Consider the following 19660-nt stretch of genomic DNA (forward strand, 5'->3'; position numbering starts at 1 on the left):
AATAGTGAGAGGACGTCACAGCTCACAGCATAACAGTATAGATATGGAGAGAAAGCCTTAAAACACTGAATAAACAGTATAGAGTGTGACAGGAAAGCAATGATAAATAGCTACCATCTCTGGGTTTTTTCCCCGATATCACATTATTTGTTGAGGTTACCCCAATGGAGCGCTGCTTCAACTTTCTTTGCTTATTAAAAAAAAACTTCTGAATTTCTTTCAATGAGGGTTTACACTCTTAGCCAAAGTAAAATTGTCGGTACAATAAGATAAAATGGCAAAGAAAAAAAAGGCTAAGATTTTTTTATTTTTAAAGTTTCCATATGTTATGTATGAGGTGAACTTTATGCATGGGCGAAGAAAAATCTGGCATGCCTGATCCTTTTCTTCTCAAAGCAGATCAGAGGTGTCTGGCAGTGGCTTATTCACATACCACATTCACACTAGGCTGAGCCCAGCATGTATGGGTATGGGAGGGTGGAAAGGAATAGTTGTTGGCCAAAAACTCGATAACTTTATAGGGTTTATGGCTGCCTTTACTCTAGCTCCTGAAATCTACCACAAATGCCCACCTTGTTCTATACATGTCAATTTTTGGATAAAAAACAGCTCTGAAATATTCGGACCTGATGAGAAGACACAATTTTTCTTGTCCCAAACTAGTAGCCTATCGGGGAAAATAATATTGGGGCCCGCCACCCATCCCTTCAATAGTTATATAAAGCCAGACAAGGCACACAGATCATTTGCACACAGATGATTGTTGTGTCATGAGGTGACATCTAAATATGAGGTACCTGGGCAATACTGGGAATTCATTTACCATATACTGTACACAATTAATCCTGCAAACACCTCTGGAAGGTGGACACTGAGTGACTGCATCTGTCCTCACTAATCCTGTAAGTATACTTACCAGTAATTCATAGTAATCCTATCATCGTAGTGTATGAGTTATGCAATCGGCCTGAAGAATTTTTGACAAGAGGTCTTCTGTGCTGGATACTGAGGCATTTGAGCAATACCATAATTTAAACCATACCCTCCGCAGCAGATAAATGGGTGATATGCGTTCTGCTACACAGCCTACAAATCAGCATTGATTCCTGCCATGGCCGGTGATGTACAGTGTACCAAGTACCTATGAGCTTTGTACATACATCATACTTGTTGATAGTTTTCCCCAGTCGGCCTCTCACTTTTTAAAGTTGAACTCCAGCGTTTGCTTGCCTTAGCAATATTGGATATGGTACTTACAGAGAAGGGTCTAACTGCAAGTAATGGAGACATACACTCATCTCCCCGAACAGAGGCACAGCCTAAAAAGGCAGTCTGGTGTGTCTTTGCTTTGGGAGTCCAAGGCTTTATCAGCAGATGAACAAGCCACTGAACTAATGTCAGTTTTCCTCTTTATCTGTCCACAGGAAATTAGGGTAATGTCTGTTTAAAAGGAATCAGCTGTTCACTTGTGGGATGACAGATATGATTCAGGGCTACTCTGCAGCTGATAGGGACAGTTCAGCAGCCTCTATGTGGAGGGCATATGTCATCTATAATCTGAATTACTGGATTATTGGCAGCACTTTGACAATTAGAAGCTGGAATGACACATGATGACACAGTTTACAAGCTGATGACATCGTTTCCTTTATGTCTCTGCAGTGTATTGTAACAAATGCTTTATCAGCACAGAAAGAGACTCACTCTGAAGCACAAATGTAGAATTACACTTAAAAGCAGCTGTTGGCTGAAGGATCATTTGGCCATGAGCTATGGTCTCTGGCCACCCCATAGACATGCACATTGTGATCAGCTAATCCTACATCGTATTTCACAAAAAGGAAAAGGATCAGAGGCCGTCAAATATCTCTGGTGATGCTTATGTTCATTGGCAACGAAGGTTTGCAATTACTAAAATCCAACTTGACACTTTTTTCACTGGATAAGAGATGTTGTGAGAAAGATAGTCCCTATACATATAGGACTGTCAGCAGCTATCATTGAAATCAGCAAAATTTTTAAACTTGGCACCCTACCATGAATCTTATGATGATGTAAGCAATTCTGTAATTCATAAAGGAAGAATAATGCAATCTATTTTAACAGAAAATGTTAAATGTTATTCTCAGCACTGATCTTCTGTAGCGCACAGCTCCGAGGTCTCGCTGCTTCCGGCTAGCTGTGGATGGTGCCCTCCTGACTGACATTTCAGACCAGTGGCATCACTGCATCATTTATCCGCCCTGTATACTATCCGAAACTGTAAGCAGAGACAGATTTGCCTCTACATTATCGGAGGAGAGCAGAGGCATCGAAGCTGGAGAGATCCAGAGATCCGGACAGCTCAGAACAGTGCTTACAAGCTCTATCGGAAAGAGCTCTAATGTAAACAGCTTGCGCCGTACCTAGGACACCGACCAGCTCTGACAGACTGAAGCAATGGCCGGTGACATTGGCAATGAATAGTTAGCAATTAAGTTTCTTGTTTTATAATAACCCAAGAAATTAGGAATAAATGTGAGGGTTTTGATTGGGACATCACTGGGAGTAGTCACATTACGCATTTCACTAACTATAAATCCAACTTTTCTTGTTTCTGAATAGTTACAGGAAAACTAGGTGATTTTGGCTTCCTGACTAACATCTCAATAGCCCAATAAGCCTATGCATTTGCAATCCTAGTTCTGAAACCATCATCTAGAAATATTCTAAAATGTCTATTATAATTAGACTTTAAGAGCTATAGAAAACCTATAAAATGCCTTATAAAACAGTATATGGCATACTTCGGGTTAGTATAAATTATGGGGACTAAGTTACAAATTTCATATGGACACACAAGAATGAGGCATCAGAGGTAGAAGCACAGGACACAAGGGACCTGCCGGGATTGGGAGAAACCACTACAATGAATTCCAGTGCTCAGAAATGTTCATGTTATTTGTATCAGCAGTTTTGTGCTATAACTTTCCAGATGTAGAGGGGCTTGTGGCTGATTTATAACTGTGAGGTCCCCCCTTACTTTTCGTTCTTCCAGTTTTCACTAACAAGGCTCATGGGTATACAGCCGGCTGTTGGACTGCATACTTTTGTGGTTTTGTACATGAGGAAAATGCTTCTGTATATGAGATATTTTTATGCTTCAGCATTAACCAGAATAGCGAAAAATAAAAATGAAATAAATACTACAGGGGCCACATAGAAAATCATATAGTACCGTTCTGGGAACAATGATGTGGCTAATCAGGGAACTGTGTGCTAAGGCGAAACATTTTAAAGTAAGGCCCATAATGAAACATATGCTCGCCATTTTACAATCGGTATAGATTAGTGTTGTTTTACTTATTTCCTACTGGTTCGGAGTGAACCCGTATTATAGTCCGGAGCTGTAGTCACAATTCTGTTGGTTGCTACTGGAATCATTCATGTTGGTGCCTTTATAATGTGTAAATTATGTAAAATCATAGCTTAGAATAGTATGAAGTGTTTATGGGAAAGCAATAAATGTTTATTTCCATTAATAGAAATGATCAACTATCCAAAAGATAGAGGATAACTTTTGGTTGGTGGGTGTCCGACTACTTCGACTATGACCAATCCTTATAAATGCCCAGTTGGCCACTGCTATTCCTGTAAATGGGACTGCTGGAGAGAGTACACCGCTCTCCTTTTTCCATCAGTCCCATAGAGAATGAATAGAGCGGGGGATGCATGCACCTCTACATTACAATGGGGCATTTTGGAGGCAGTGATAACTTTTAAAGATGGAAATTTCCCTTCAATCCCATATTATAACCTAGAGCAGTGTTCCCCAACTCCAGTCCTCATGAGCCACCAACAGATCAGATTTTAAGGATTTCCTTAGTATTGCCTGTGCAGGTGATGGAATTATCACCTGGGCAATACTAAGGAAATCCTGAAAACATGACCTGTTGGTGGGTCCTGAGGACTGGGGTTGAGGAACACTGACCTTAGAACATGCAGGTGTTCCTAGCCGATGACCTTGTGCTTCATGGCGGCTATAGTATGCTGAATACACCATGTATGTCTCACCTAAGGAGGCCTTGCTGGTGAGCGTTGTGGGGTAAACTCACCAGCGAGTGTCTTTATATCATGATTTATAATCACACAGATTTATAATTTAAAAGAGGAGTGAAAGCATTGTAACAAGTTACTGCATAGTTCCCTGATGGACATAAATAACGCTGTGCTTTTCCCAGTCTCATTGGCTACAGGGACAACTCTACTGTGTTTTCTGGGAATAAATATTATTCTTCAGATTAAAACATCTGTTTTCAGTTTGTACAAACAGCTATTTCGGAAAGATTGAAGAAACGTACAAATAGCTAGAAAGCAACTACGTGATGATTTCTCCAGTGCGGCGCTGATGGCCAGCGACTCGGCTCCATTCTGACCAAACAAAGACTAAACACCCCCAAACACAACAAACTAAAGCTGGGGAGGCCGATACCGGCAGGACTGGTCAAGCATCCGGTGTGTGGGGGTCTCACGGCTCTCCCTGACAGATGAGGATTGGGCAGTTTGATTGTCAACACCAGATCATTTTATTCTCCCTGTTGATAAGTCGCGAACAGGGGTCTCTGCCAGTGAATTTCTCCTCTTCCACAATTGAAAACACACGGGATATCGGCTGAGTGTTCACGTGTATGGGAGAATCAAGGAAGGTACCCGTTTGACCGAGAGCTATCTCACGTGTATAGGCAAGAGATAAAGATCTGAAAGGGATATGTGACCATTTACATGCAGCTCATCTGTATAGAGCAGCGCCTTACACAACTATGCCATGAATCTCATAGAAACCACTATAAAGTTGGATCAGCTCTTAATCGGCTCTGTAATTTAGGACCCTTGCATATAAACAAGGAAAGTCACTTTCTAACATCCAAATACTGACTGGCACATCCAAAACAAGAAATAGGTGTGTACAGGTGCTTACTAGGAGCAGCTACCTCCATACAACTGAATCATGGTCTATTTTTCCTGGTGAGGAGTGGGTTTATAACGATAACACTATTATTGAGCTTCACAATTGGATTTACTCCAGTAAGATAACTGGCGTCCTATAAAATTGGTCCCATGTGTGTTTGAGATAGAGAATTTATACCATGAGCCCCATTATGGTCAATGACTGTTGTAGGGATTGATGGTCTCAACACCATGACATACATTCGCACTTTATAATCAGTACAGTTACCCCAATAGAGCTATACACCAGCCTTGGGGGGCTGTATACATACTGATCTTGCCATGTCACCTATTTATAAAGAATATAATTCATATCTATTGATTAAAAAAAGTTAAATTATGAGAATCTCTCTCATATTTATAGCATTAGTTCTGCATCTTATACAAGACTTGTCTGTCAACATGCAGGAAGTCTAAACTGTACAAAAAAGTCACCACAACGTGCCATATGGAGCTAAGAAGAGCAGAAATAGAGCAGAGCTTGACAATGACATTTAGTCTTCCTAACAACACATACAGACACAAAACACAGTACCCAAGTGATTACATCCTAGCAGAGCGAGCCACCCATAAATCTTCACATGCCGAACATCTGTCACACTGCGGCCGCACAATTACAGCTCACAGAGGCAAATGTCACTGGTCTGAAACATAATCAGAAAGTTTCATGGGAACCTGAAGACTCCGAGATTAAAGGCTACGCTCACATTCTTAGGTAGAATACCTGAATGTCAATGTTCCTCACAGCACGCCCAACCGAAAAGTATTATCCTCCGCAATGTAATTAAAAAGTCTGAAGAAACCAAATATGTGAATGCGCAAAGCTTCAAGTGGGAGGACGATTCTGCTCCTTTCAACAGACTACTGCAGAGGTAATCATGGAAGAATGCTAGAGAGGTTATAATTATATCACAGGTTAATACATGATCTAACTATGCACCAGGGTACATTAACCCGTAACAGCCATGTGCCTAATACTAGAGATAACGCCACATGTCCCACTCTGTCTTTCCACTTTTCATATATACAATCATTTATCATTGACTATTTTAGCACAGGAATGTTTATTTTGCTGACCCATGATAGATTCACATTATCAAATATAATTGTACATTTTTGTATAAATTTGTGTGGGAATTTTAAAATTTTTTCATTGAAAATTGCCTCTTCTGAGTAAGAGGACTTGAACTCTAGCGCCACCTATTGGAAGTAGCAATCCTAAAAGTCAATATCAACTATTTAACGAGCCTTGCCACATGACTTAGGATAAAAGTCAAACCAAACTCTCAATGTTTCTGGGTGTTGCCCCTCCTAAGTGCAAAGCATGACATCTGATTTGGCTGAATGAGATAAAGATAAAAAGCATCACATTCAGATTATGAACCATCCGTATCAAAGAAGACAGCATCCCATCAGAACTTCACTGGTTCAGACAGTTTCACATAGTGCAATATTATAAGTCTACTGGTCAGCAGTGTGCAGTGGGAGATTGCTTGCCTGAGGGCTGCGAAGTGACCTACACGGTTTAGACCTGTTGCATAGTGAACTGAATGGAAATGATAAAAGGGTCTGATTAAGGAAGGGCTATTAAGAATAGGGTCAGGTGTAAATGTGACTCCATCCAGGTTAACTGCCTCAAGTTGAGTCCAGTGAGTTACACCAAGTTATTATTGTACAGTGCTAAGTGTCGGAAAGCTATGAAGACAACAATGTACTGTGGCCTATATGAAGTCAACATTGCCTGACATTACCTAGAGGTATCAACCACTGAGGACTCTCAATTTTTAATATTTTTCTGTGCACTAGCTAACACGGTACACAGATGAATGTTACCTTAAGTCAAGAAAAATACAACTGTTGATAGTATTATATATTCTATTATATTTGAGTATTCTGCATCAACTGGAGTAAAAAGCAACGGATGAGCACAATACTGTGTATTGCAACCATCAAGTTCTGTGCCCAAAAGCGTGAACTGAGAGTACTAAGGCTGTTCTGTTAACACTGAAAGAAGAGAAGAAAAATTAAGTCTTCTGTTTAACTAATGCTCTGTTTACATGGACAGAACCAGGGCACTAAATGACCATTGACAGGTAAACAATGGGTCGTTAAATAGACTGTTTACACAGGCAGATCTGTAATAGATAGCTCAGTGCACATAGGCGCCATGGATCTCAGCAGTTAAGAGTCCTGCTTATACAGTACGATGCACCGCCAGAAAGATGATCTTTTGCGCTGCATGAGAATGCTCGTTCACGATAATTTTTCTGTGTAAATGGAGTTTAATTTTGTTCTGGGAATATGTATTTATATTGAAACCCTCAACAACAACCTTGTAAGCAGTGCTGTGATCACAAATGACACAGGAGTCATGAATGGCTACTGATCGCTAGATAGAATGTGTACAATCGAGAAAGTTATCCACCCTACCATGGTTGCATTAATGTGTGAGAAACCATAGATACCTACACTAATCAGCCACAACATATAAACCACTGCTAAAGTAAAGTGAACAAAATATCTCACAATAATAGCATTTATTAAGGACAGCAGGTGAATAGTCAGTTTTTGAAGTTAACGTTTTTGAAGCAGAAAAATTGGGGAAGTGTAAGGCTATGTGCCCACGATGCAGAAATGCTGCATATTTTTCCGCTTCTCCCTGGCAGGAAAAACGCATGCGGATTTTACATGCGTTTTTCCTGCCAGGTAGAAGCGTTTGTCAAGCGTTTTTTGCATGCATTTCTGCATGCGGGTTATCAAGCGCTTTTCCAAGCGATTTTAGCATCAGTCGGAAAGTGCTTGACAACTTGGTCACACTATATAAATCCATGCAACCGGCATGGATTTATATAGTGTGACCAAGTAATAGTTAAAAAATAAGAATAAGAATGGTAAAAAATAAAGATTATACTTACCTTTCGATAGCCCCCTGTGTTTTCTCTGCTGCGTCCGGTGTCTTGTATCGGTCGCGGTGGTGTGAAAGGACCTGCCATGACGACATTTAGTCATGTGACAGGTCACGCGACCGCCGATGTCAGCGGTCGCGTGACTTGTCACATGACAATGACGTCATGGCAGGTCCTTTCACACCACCGCGACCCATACCACAGACTAGACGCATCGCTGATGAGACTGGGGGCCATCAGAAGGTAAATATAATCTTTATTTTTTATTTTTAATTATTTTTTTAACAGGTTCTATGGTACCTGTGTCTTGAGGAGAGTCACCTCTTCTCCAAACCCGGGTACCATCTGCACATTGAACCGTATGATATCCGCAGGGGCACATGTGCTCACACGGATAATATGCGGCTCAATGCAAGTCAATGTCGGCAATTACGCTGCGTGTCCGCAAAATTAATGGACATGCTGAGTATTTTTCCACAATGACAATCCGCAGCGGAAATTTCCGCAGCATGTGCACAGCACAAGCGGATTATCATTGGGGACCATGGGGCACGTATTACCAAGCGTTTTTTTAAGCGTTTTCGCTGCGGAAATTCAGAGGCAAAAACGTTTGAAAAACGCATAGTGGACACACAGTCTAAGTATCTGAGGGACTTTGACAAGCGTCAGATTGTGATGGTTAGATGACTGTGACAAAGGATCTCCAAAACGTCAGTTCTTGTGTGGTGTTCCCAAAATGAGGGCATGACAATGAGATCAGGGTGTTTACTTGGCCTTCAAATATTCAATTCAGTTGATTATCTGTGGATTTTGGTAGGAAAAAGATCTAATCCATGGAGGCCCCACCTCAAAATTTACAGAACTTAAAGTATTTGCCATGTTCGAATTGGTGCCAGAAGATACCACGGGTCACTTTCGCAGTTCTTGTGAAGTCCATGCCTCCATAGATATAGAAGATTGGATGCAAGAGGGGTGATTAAAAACCATAATATTGCCTGATATTGTGTATTGTAATGACTGATTTGAGTTAATGGCTAGTGTCTAGAATATTAAGAAAAGGTTTTTAAAAAAACAAAAACTTTTAATCTGCTATAAATCACACAAATTGGTCAAGTTGGTCGATTGGTTAAATTGGTCAAGATAGTCAATTGGACAAACTGAAACATACATTATTGGGTGTAAATGCTCTATTGCTTGAAGGGCACACCACCGATGAAACATAATCATTATTTCCATTCCATATAAACCTGAGCTCGCCTTCCTATATATATCCAGCACTGAACCGTTGCGAGGCATTTTCCACTGGTATGTGGCTATATAAACACTAGGAGCGCTGAGGTTCTGGCAGGAGTCCACCGCTGTTACATCACTCTCCCTTATTAGGGAAACTTGCTGAAATCTGACAACTTGTTCTAAACAATCACGGTTAAGGATTACAATATTAACAAAGGAAACCGGTAACAATCACTTAAGCACCTCTAACCAGGCTAATGACAATGATCGTGGACATGTCTGTAAAACGTATTAACCCCTTATACTGCATAGATTTGAAATTGTCCATTCAGCCCTGAAATGAAGAACCACAAAAATGCAGTGACATTCTCTTAGCTATATCGCCTGTGAGACAGTTCAACAATAGTGTGCTTATGAAGGAATATAATTGCTCTTTTGGTGCCAATTTAATTCATTCAGTACAGTTCACGCTGATTGTTTCCAACAAAAGTAAATGTCAGGAATGATGTGTCAAATGTAAGCCTGGAATACATTGTATTTCAGATTACAGACAGATGGTGCACCGGGGAACCAGAAACCGGTACCCTATAGTACAGAGCATCCCTTTATAATACAGCACCCCCAAAGTCTCTATACAAGGCATAACATTAGGGAGCTAGTAGGCGAGTGTGTTTTTTTTATGTTAGGACCACCATGTGCCCATTTTTACACAAAATAAAAAGTAATGGATAACTTAAGATATATCACAATAAGACTTTGTGGACCCAAAAAGGCGACTGTTCTACATTAAGGATGTTCCGAAAAAGCAGATTCCTTCCCGAGCACTTCCAGAAACATAGAATATTTTTGATGCCACTTACTAAACTCATGTAAGACAATTTCTTGACCCAGGTAAGCTGTATAAAATGTCAAGTTCAAGTATCTTATTCCTGGTCAATTTTATAATATCGTCCGCTTACTATACTTATTTATTCTCAATCCAGGAACATTTATAAAACGTCAGATTCAAGTACATAATACTTGGCCATTTTCATATTACCCGCTTCCAATGCTTATTCTGTATAGGTTTAAACCTGGTCAGGGGTGTATGTATCTGTAGATTCTCCTGTGCTTGCATTTCTTTGCTACCACCATCCAAAATAATCAACTATGTCAATTGGCTTTTTCTACAATTGCCTCTACTGTATATCTGAGATGATATTGTCTGGTGTGTCCTCTCTACTCGATTTTTAAGGACATTTATGACAAAGTACATTTCTTTTTTAACATTATAACAAGTGACACAGTTTAGAGATTTGCATCAGAAGTCAAAGATCTATCAGATATTTCACATGACAAGAGTCAAGACCGGGGTCAGATCTCCGGAAACACAAGCAAACAATTAGAAGGAGAATTCCAGGAATGATGACCTTACAATCAAACCAGCAAAATATGTCACATCTGTTCAAGGGTCTTGGGGCCAATGACATTTTCTGAACATATGCCACATGTTATATGTACCCAGTGACACACCGTATACATTCTGTTCTCTCTCTTCCAGGTATCAACTTATCTCAGTAAATATATATTGTAGCTTTTCTAATTATTTTAGGAGTTCCTCAAATGTTTTTTTGCAAGCTTTAAAATGATCAACCAGTTTTCTGCACGTCAGTAATTTTCTGAGTTTGGTACATGTAGTTGCAGCTGTACTATTATTATTATTATTATTTATTGTTATAGCGCCATTTATTCCATAGCGCTTTACATGTGAAGGAGCATCACACAGGAAAATATTTACTATCATCCATTTCCAAAACCAATTGGAGCTAAAATCATCTAAATATTTGTCTATAGGACACCATTATCATGGCGATTAAATGGTGAATTAAAGCTCACAAAGTGAGCCCCTTCATACATACATGCATGCATAAGTTATATCCTGCTTAGGGCACACGGTCATCATAAATGCTGCTCTTTTATTGTGGCTCCCAGTATAGCAGGTGTAATTACATTGTCTGACACGGCTTCCCACTGGGGCAGGCTATCTAGAAAACATAGATCTGGAGGATTTCAAAATATCTCACATTAATATTTATTAAAAGTTACAAAATAATAATCATACCCCAAAAAACAATTCAAAAGGAAGGGATGGGGGAAAGGAGTTTATGATACCCGGCACAATAGCCACAATCAAATATCCATTAGTATGATATAGGGCAGCAAGGGCAGGACGTGATGGGGGGAGGGAAGAAATCAAACCCTATACAAATACCCTACCTAACTGCAGAGGTTGTCACCCTAAATCAAATGCAATATTGGGGGCCCCGCTCAAAGTCGTTTTACCCTAGGAGACCCTAAAAAGGCCCTATACCACCATACCGTATCTCCCCCAACAGGGGAGGACAGCGTTTATATCCATGTGGGAATAACAAATAATTCACACATAAAAACACACCATAACTGCCTACCGTTTGTAGTGATTATATTCAATAGATGCCAATAAAGTGCTATAGTGCTAAGAAACAATGTAGAAACCCTATAAATGTAGTGGGGGGGATGTAAATCAATCCAAATCCCACAACTCTACACAAAAGTTCATAAAGTGAATAAGGTGCAAGGAAGGAACCCGACGTAGCTACCATATCACCGTGACCTCGACGCGTTTCTCCATCAGAATACTGGTTCATCAGCTGGTATGTAACTAGTGTTCCATTCTGGAAGGTGTGTTAGGGTAATGTCCCAAGGATATCAGCATGTCTTCCCACTGGGACACCAGCTGGTCATGAGAGGTTGCCTTTATAACACCACCCCTTTAAGTGCAAGCCGACTTTGTGCTTTAATAAATTAATCTATTTCATTTGTAATGGTGGGATGAAGAAGTGACTCTAGATCTTACGGGATAGTTACACAATTACAGAAGACAGAAGCAAGCTCATTTTCTCCTGGGATTTGTCCAGCCCCATATATAATAATAATGTAATGTCTGAAAGATAAAAGTTTCTGTTTTTTTAATCATTTATGTATTTAATGATACATTGTCCACGCATATCTATATTTATATATATTGGACCACACACATCGTGTTGAGCTTTCCTGCATAACAATATCATCATGTCATTATAAGCGGAGGAAATGCAACTGTTGATAATAGCTACAATGGAAACTATTCAGTATGTCACCTCTTCCATGCTGTCAGTTGTTACATGAAATGCTGAATGAGCGATTTAATGTGCACTTACATTTCAGTACCGAGCCTAAAAAATATGTTCTACTTTTCAGATCATTGACCATAAGTATTTTATTATTGTCAGATGATGGAGCACGACAGGCCTAACCTAAGTAATAAATGGGGAAATACATGGATGTTCACACAAAGGTTGTCAGCTCTAACAATTTGTGTAATCAGATCAGACATAGTGGTATCATGCTATTTATTACATGTTATGGGGGCAATTTATTTAGACTGCCATTTCATACTTTTTAAGCGGCATAATGCTGGAGTTGGTCACACCAAATTTATTAAGCAGGCATATATTTTCTAAGAGGGTTTTCCAACAGTGTAATAAAAAATTTCGCTCATCATGTAATTCAAACGACAGCCAATACAAGTCATGTCTCAGGACAGGATGCAATCTGAAGAAACAACTCCTGAGACGTGTCTCAAGTGACAGAGGAGCTGTATTGTAAGATTACATGCTGGAGCTGCCAGAGAAGGGCTGTGAAAGGAGAAAAAATAAATATTCTCTTAGACTAACTAAACACAAAGATTTTTTTTCTCCAGCCACAGTCCTCCTTGTGCAGTTAGCAGAGTAGATTTTTTTCTTCTCCTGTCACACGCACATCTCCGCAGATCCAGTATTGTCTGCTTATGATACAGCTCCTCTAACAGTTGAGACACAGGTTTTTTGGAGTTATGTTTCTTTAGACAGCTGCTGATCCTGACACGTGACTATGTCAGGCTGCCATTAGAATTACATGATGGAGGCCATTTTATTACATTTTTGGAGAACACCTTTAACGTCTTGAGAATTTAGCAGACAGTAAATCATTAGTGGTTTGAGAAGAGTGATTGGACCAGAAGTAAGATTGTAGCCCGACAAATGAGAGATGAGAAGACAGTGTAATGTGCGCGTAGTCTATGTATTTACAGGCAAAAGGGAGTAACAAAATGTGAGAAGGCCAGAAAGCTTCTTTAATCAAGGGTGTGATATTTGCATACTTAAAAGAAAAAAGGGAAGATGTCCGTAGTTCGTGATAGGCTGAAGAGGTGGGCTCTGGTTGAAAAACACGGTAGAAAGGTATGGGATAAGTGGGATTGGGTACGGTCAAGTGGACAAAAAGATTAGGTGGGATTTGAAAACTAGGGCAGACCTTTCATTGGTAATGTATTACAAGCAAGTTATGAGGGGTAAGTGCTGGGCAGTTGTGTAAAGGTGTTTTGGCATCTGTGTGTTGAGGGGTTTGTATATATTTTAAGGCTCTTGTTTAAACCTTTTATTTTTCTGGTCAGTGAGAAGGACAAGACCATAGGACTGGTTCCTCCTTCCTTCTTTGCTTTGTGGTGTCTATGAAAAAGAAAATCCAACATATTCACATTGCTATGGGAGTTCCAACTCAAAGTTATCTGTACTCCTTTTCATCTTTGGAGGTCCCATTATAGAAACTGCCTTTATATTATGTTATTATTAGTGATGAGAGAGCATGCTCGCCACTGCTCGGTACTCGCCCGAGCATCTCAGTACTCGAGATGCTCGGAGCTCGCCGAGTACTTTCAAGATGCTCGGGTGGGAGCTCGGGTCCCCGTCCTGCATGTTTGGCGCTATTTAAAGCACCAATCATGCAGGGATTGTCTGCCACTCACTGTAATGTCACAGCCATGGTGGTTGTGGCATTACAGTGATAGCCCAAATCGATGGGAACAGTGCTCACAGTGAAACATGAAAAGCCGGCAATTCAGCAGCAGCATACACCGGTACCCGACAATTTATAACAGAAAGAATAGAGCTTCACACATAGATTAGATAGATATTATATATGTGACTGACATGTTTCTAAGTACAGTGATAGTGTTGATTACTGTACTTGTCATTTAGTGTTAAAATAAAGGATTTATTAAAAAAAAAATTGGCGTGGGGTTCCCCGTAATTTTAGTCTCTAGTGGAGGTTAAGCAGACGGCTGCGGCAGATGTTTGAAGCCTGGGAAGAGGGTAATACCCACGGAGCTTCACAGGCTACTAATATCAGCTGAACACCTAGCCTTTACTAGATATTAAAATGGGGTTCCCCCCCAAAAAAATGCCGTGGGGGTCCCCCCTATTTTAATAGCTAGCAAAGGATAGGCAGATAGCTGTGGGCTGATATTAATAGCCCAGGAAGGGTACCATGAATATTGGCCCCCTCCCAGGCTAGAAACACCAGCCGTCAGCCGCCCCAGAAATGGCGCATCCATAGGATGCGCCAATTCTGGCACTTAGCCTCCCTCTTCCCACTGCCCTTTAGCGGTGGCAGTGGGGTAATAGGGCTGGGATTGATGTCAGCTTATAATGCCAGCTGACATCAAGCCCAGGTTAGTAATGGAGAGGCGTCTATAAGACACCCCCATTACTAACCCCATAGTCAAAGTTTAAAAAAAAAAACACAAACACCCAGAATAAAGTCATTTAATTGAAATAAACACACAATTTTTTAATGTTCTAAATTAAACCATACTTACCATCACGCCCATTCCAGCTGAAGCCAATGTCTTCTGCAATAAAAGTAAAATAATTAAGCAACCTCATCCTTACCTTTCCATCGTTCCCAGGACGGCTCCAGCTCTGCTACATTCACATGACAGGCTGGATCGCAGCCGAAAGCTGCCATCCAGCTTGCCATGCCGCAGACACTTAGAAGCGCAGGCATGCTTGAGCTCCTCAGTGTCTGGCTGTGACGGCATCCAGATGAGCCGAGTTCATGTCCAATGAACTCAGCTCACCTCAAGCACGTCACTGACAGCGTGGGAGAATTCTCCTGCGCTCAGCGCTTGAGCAGAATTCTCCCACGCTGGGATGGCATTGAGATGACCGGCTGGATCACAGCTGAGCGCTGCCATCCAGCATGCCATCCTTCATAGGCACTGCAGAGCGCAGGCATGCTTGTGCTCTGCAGTGTCTCTGAAGAATGACAAGCTGGATGGCAGCGCTCAGCTGCGATCCAGCCTGTCATCAGAATGCCATCCCAGCGTGGGAGAATTCTCCTACTCAAGCGCTGAGCACAGGAGAATTCTCCCACGCTATCAGTGACGTGCATGAGATGAGCTGAGTTCATTGGACATGAACTTGGCTCATCTGGATGCCGTCACAGCCAGACACTGAGGAGCTCAAGCATGCCTGCGCTTCTCAGTGTCTGCGGCATGGCAAGCTGGATGGCAGCTTTCGGCTGCGATCCAGCTTGTCATGTGAATGTAGCAGAGCTGGAGCCGTCCTGGGAACGATGGAAAGGTAAGGATGAGGTTGCTTTATTATTTTACTTTTATTGCAGAAGACATTGGCTTCAGCTGGAATGGGCGTGATGGTAAGTATGGTTTAATTTAGAACATTAAAAAATTGTGTGTTTATTTCAATTAAATGACTTTATTCTAGGTGTTTGTGGTTTTTTTTTTTAACTTTGACTATGGGGTTAGTAATGGGGGTGTCTTATAGACGCCTCTCCATTACTAACCTGGGCTTGATGTCAGCTGGCATTATAAGCTGACAGCAACCCCAGCCCTATTACCCCACTGCCACCGCTAAAGGGCAGTGGGAAGAGCGAGGCTAAGTGCCAGAATTGGCGCATCCTATGGATGCGCCATTTCTGGGGCGGCTGACGGCTGGTGTTTCTAGCCTGGGAGGGGGCCAATATTCATAGCACCCTTCCTGGGCTATTAATATCAGCCCCCAGCTGTCTGCCTAGCCTTTGCTAGCTAATAAAATAGGGGGGACCCCACATCATTTTTTTGGGGGGTCCCCCATTTTAATAGCTAGTAAAGGCTAGGTATTCAGCTGGGGGCTGATATTAGTAGCCTGGGAAGCTCCGTGGGTATTACCCCCTTCCCAGGCTTCAAACATCTGCCCCAGCCGTCTGCTTAACCTCCGCTAGAGACTAAAATTACGGGGAACCCCACGCCAATTTTTTTTTTTAATAAATCCTTTATTTTAACACTAAATGACAAGTACAGTAATCAACACTATCACTGTACTTATTATATATGTGACTGACATGTTTCTATCTATCTAATCTATGTGTGATGCTCTATTCTTTCTGTTCTAAATTGTCGGGTACCGATGTATGCCGCTGATGAATTGTCGGCTTTTTTAAAGAGACGGGTGCATGAAAATCGGAGGGCACTAGTGTGTTCCAATTGCCCTGCTATGTATGCACCCTCCTATATACCCTGCCTGCCTGTCTGCCTATATATTCTGCCTGCCTGACGTTTAATTGAGCACTGTTCCCATCGATTTGGGCAATTTTTGAACTTCTGCAGACCGCCGGGGGGCACTGCCAGAAAAATGCTCGAGTTTCCCATAGACTTACATTGGGCTCATTGCTCGGGTCGAGCACCAGAGTATTCCAATGTGCTCGACCCGAGCTTCGAGCACCCGAGCATTTTAGTGCTCGCTCATCACTAGTTATTATGTTCCCGGATTTAATTTATTTTTTTAAAATTTTGTATACTGAGTGTTTCTTTTGTTATCATGTACTTATAAACATTTTATACATAAGCATTGGACAAAGCAGAGTTAGTAGAATGGGGAGCAGAAGAAAATGACAAGTTCTCTGACATTTCTACTCTATTCTTCGTGAAATAACAAACTGGAGTATTTTTTATTTAGAACCACTCTGTTGTTCCTTCTTGAATTGTATGACTTAAAGGGAACCTGTTGCATCCAGTCACGCTATTTACATGCTGGTATAGGAGGTAATTTGCAGGTAAATAGCCTGTATATCCTATTTAGCCAACTTACTGGAGCAGCGGCTACAGGAAAAAAATGAAGTTGTATTCTCCCTCTAGCCGCTCGCTTCCAGTCATTAGGGCGGTGCAAGCAGCTGCTCTAGTCATCGCTTACTATACAGTGAGCTGCGGCTGTTCTCACTCCTCGCCACTTTGATTGACAGCCTGCTCTGCACAGTATAGTGACCGGTGACTAACCACTCTCTGCACCGCCCCCAAGACTGGAAAACAACGTCATGGAAATTATACATTTAAACGCTATTTACCTGCAGATTAACCCTATATTTGCAGATAAATAACATTTCTGGACGTGACAGGTTCCCTAAAATAAACAACAGGCTTTTACCATACTGTCCAATCAGGCCTAGACTATGTAGTGACATACCCCTTTGACAAGAGGAAAGGTAAAACTTGGTTGTCAACATATTCATAAAAAATCAGGAGGAATAACGAATGAATGGCACTGAGCAGAAAATGACAAAAACTCTAGAATTATTTTTACACGGGGAAAGCACGCATTTACTAAAACGGACATATCCACAGAAAGGACAGGTCCTCTTGAAAGAAACAGATTTTAGATGCTCCAGATGTTTAGTGGGAATCACTGTCCTATATACCACAGAGAAATCCATCTATCTGTAAAGTTTATTGGGTGCATATTTTATCTCATGCAAAAGGTAACAGGGATGATGACCTACAAGCTGTCAGCTACACTAATCCAATTCAGCGGAGGGAAAGTGACAGGTCTTTTCAGGATCTGCTACATTTCATATTTCACCCAGCACGTCTCTCAGATAAGCAGTTTATAAAGCATCCATAATTAGACATTTCTGGGGTAAAATGCCGATAGCCCAAGATAAGCCTGACATCAACGGATGGGAATTTCAAAGTTTAGAGTTAGCAGCTCTTCCCCAAAATCAGAATGCAGAAGCCTAGTGATCTCCTAATGCACACGTTTTCTCCACACGCCTCTCCGAGTGAAGATGATTGCCTCTTTTCACTCTTCAAGTCTTTTCTAAGATCATCTGTGGACCAAAGGCCAAGTAAAACCACACAGCTAAAGAGCAGGAAGTATTAAGATGCAGCTTTAATGACAGATAATGATGGGTCATTACTTAAATATCTTCTTTGCAAAACTTGTGTTTATTTTTACTTTCCTTTATTCCCTTTTAAGGGATGAACTCTACAAGTAACATGTGTTGCAAGAAAAGCCAGAGACGTGTGCCAGAATCATGTTACATCTCATGAAATGTTCTTTGTCAACTGCAAGTTTCATTCTCTATTAAATATTAGAAACTTTAGTAGCTCTTCAATGCAAAGTAACGTCCAATTCCTGAGATATGACTTATTCATCGGAAGCATGGTCTTCTAAAATGATTTAGAAATACTGAGTGAGCTCATTCCTGTTGATCATTTGTTCCATTCTCATCTTGCGGGGAAGATGCATTTAAAAAATATCAACCCTAAAGTACTAAGTAATCAGCCCTCATGGGCTCCATGAACGTGGCAAAGCCGGTACGGTGGCCCATGGAGTCCCTACATCTGTGTCTTATGGTTCCATAAGGTGTCCGAAGTGCACAATTACTGCTCTGTACTACGGCGATTGGATGTAACATGCCTTAGTGGGTGATCAATGCTTCAGCCGACAGCCATCTCCGCTGTTTCTACCATAGACCAGAGTGCTCGTTCGATAGGGCGATCCTGTGTTCTCTATGAGAAAGCTTAAGACAGACATCTATGCCGGTGGCTTATATCTGGTAGGACAAAGCGAATCAGTGAGTGCGACCAACATTAGTCTAATATGTATGGAGGCCATGGAAAGAAGAAATGTGCCCACACTGACAACTTCTGTGTCTCTATACTGACTTCTTTATCCACCAGACCAATAGTAGCCAAAAGGGTACCGGGTGCCCACATATCCAAAAGACATATGGTAATGACGGCGGTTTGACACTGGCAGGCCCTTCAACAGTTCCTACGTTCAACCCGTTAAAGCACCTGCCAGAGCGAAACGGCCCTCGTCCTCCGTGGTGCGATCTCCCTCCTTGCTGCTGATTGTAAATGTTGTAAATAAAGACTTGGAATTTTTAAAAGACCGGTGAGTGCCACTTTTCCTCTTCTCATTGCCATAATATGTATGGAGGCTTTAGGGCCAATTTACACTGGTCAATAATTGGGAACAAGCATTCCTAAGAACGTTTGTTTCCCAATATTCAACCTGTCTAAACAGCAATTCCTTGACTAACAAACACCATATAATCTGATGGGCAGCCACTTAGTAGCCTGTTAAGACATGCTGACAACACTTCCATGTGCACAGAACAATTATTAATACGATTGTGCTGTACACATAGAATATCATGTGCTGCCGAGAAGAATGTGCTGCTGAAAAGGATGATTTTACGCATTCTTAATCATTTCACTTGATGAACAAGTGTTTTGCTCATTTGTCGAGCGATTGCTGGCTTGTTCAGACAGGTTGACATTCGTGTTTTGTTTCTGATTATTGTCCAGTGGAAATGTCTTGTTATCCCCTCTATGTCACCCATTTTAGGAGACATGGGCTGGTTACCCTTTTTCTTTCTTG

General features: G+C 41.2%; 1 protein-coding gene across 5 annotated transcripts in view; it reads right to left on the bottom strand.

Annotated features, from left to right (window-relative positions):
- Positions 1-19660, bottom strand: part of PALLD (palladin, cytoskeletal associated protein) — a 542838-nt gene that overhangs the window by 91141 nt on the left and 432037 nt on the right. Inside the window, exon 1 of one of the 5 annotated variants that reach the window (XM_073644191.1) lies at positions 5711-5853. The exons of the other annotated variants lie outside the window; for them this stretch is intronic. The gene's annotated coding sequence lies outside the window, so the exon portion shown is untranslated. Of the gene's footprint in view, positions 1-5710; positions 5854-19660 lie in introns of those variants that run through there. 5 annotated transcript variants of the gene reach the window in all.

The sequence above is a fragment of the Phyllobates terribilis genome, unplaced genomic scaffold, assembly GCF_046119375.1.
Source record: "Phyllobates terribilis strain yellow unplaced genomic scaffold, ASM4611937v1 Scaffold_1__5_contigs__length_1240528914, whole genome shotgun sequence".
NCBI lineage: Eukaryota > Metazoa > Chordata > Amphibia > Anura > Dendrobatidae > Phyllobates > Phyllobates terribilis.